The following is a 1,610-nucleotide window of genomic DNA, read 5'->3' as shown; positions in this document are numbered from 1 at the left end:
ACAACACACACACACACACACACACACACACACACACACAAACAAAAAACAAACAAAAAATCCACGAGGCTGTTGTTAGTGAAAATAAAAAAGTAGGTGCGTCGTACACCATGAAGAGTAAATACAATGATGCATGCTGCTTTCTGGGTAAAAAAATAAATAATAGTAATAATAATAATAATAATGATAATAAATCCATATGGGCCTTAGATACTCCTGTCCTGTTTCAACAAAGCACTTAAAGCATATGCTGATATCTCACTGATATAAAAATAAATAATAGAAATAAAAATAATTAAAAAAAAAACTTTTAAGCTTTTAAGAGGCTTCTCTTTTAAGTGTCTCCATTCCCAATTTTTTAAAGTGCTTGTTGGTTCACATTTCCTGCCGTCAACTTACATGTAGTTCTCATTGTTCACTGTGGTGTTAAAATAAGACTAATAAATGCATTAGTCAGGATAATAGCTATGTTATATAGTAGAATTTCATTTGATGTAATAAATGGACATCTATGATTATTTCAGACATTAATATTTTATTCTGTGTACTGGTTATGAGCAGTGGGAATACAGTTTCCTTCCCTATGGTAAAAATTAATATCAATCTATTTTCTTCAGTGTCTCTACTGTAATTTAAATAGCTCTCCGGAATTAGAAAGTTAAAGAATAAAATTATGGATATCTTTAAAGGTCAAAAATGTCTCTAGTGTATTTTGTGAGAAAAGGAATGCCCTACATCTTTTCAAGGTAATTTCCTATAGGGCATTTTTGTTCAAACATGTTTCCTGAATAGCTGTTGTTTATTTAAAGTCAAACTCCAGTTTTCTTGTATCTGTAACTGCTCCCACTTAACTAAATAGCAGGGCAATTAGAATTTGACCTCCACAGATCACAGGTCTCTTCTCATCCTACTGCTGGGGACCAAATATGTCACTGCATCTAAGCCAAGTGGTGATTAAAAACCATGGTTTTATTCCGGAATTATTTTTTTATGCACACACACAAACAAAATAACAACAACAACAAAAACACAAACACTTATCAAATGGCTAGTATGATTGAAGAAGAATATTTGCTCTCTCAATTCAAAGTACCAAACTCACAGGCAGCTATTAATTCATAAATAGACCTTCCAGAGAAGAAGCTTGTGAGAAGCAGATCGAATAGACCACACTAAATATTTAACAGCATCTAAGATTACTAACTTTGACAAGACAATGCTCCTACCTTATTTGTTCACTTGGCTACTTGATTTTACTTCACTTACTCAATAATTTTTAAGTGGCTTTTTTTTTTTTTTCCTACTACTGTTTTCAGTATTTCTGTCTGGTTTTGTACCTAATGAACAGATCTGAGTTCCATAGGGCACTACTCATCAGCACACAAAATTGCCTTGATTATCTACACTCAGCATACTGGCAATTCCTGAGCCATCGTGACTGGGTAAGAAGATCCAACTAGAAAACACAATATATGTATTTTGATATGAACTATACATAGTTAATATCAGATGTGTAGATAAATGCAATTAAAATACCTTGATCACATGAGTTCATGATTAATGGGTGGATTAAACTATAAAATCTCTCATCCTTAAGTTTTGTGGGTTTT

This window comes from Meleagris gallopavo, chromosome 1 (assembly GCF_000146605.3).
Source record: "Meleagris gallopavo isolate NT-WF06-2002-E0010 breed Aviagen turkey brand Nicholas breeding stock chromosome 1, Turkey_5.1, whole genome shotgun sequence".
Classification (NCBI taxonomy): domain Eukaryota; kingdom Metazoa; phylum Chordata; class Aves; order Galliformes; family Phasianidae; genus Meleagris; species Meleagris gallopavo.
Note: the sequence above shows the minus strand (reverse complement) of the source record.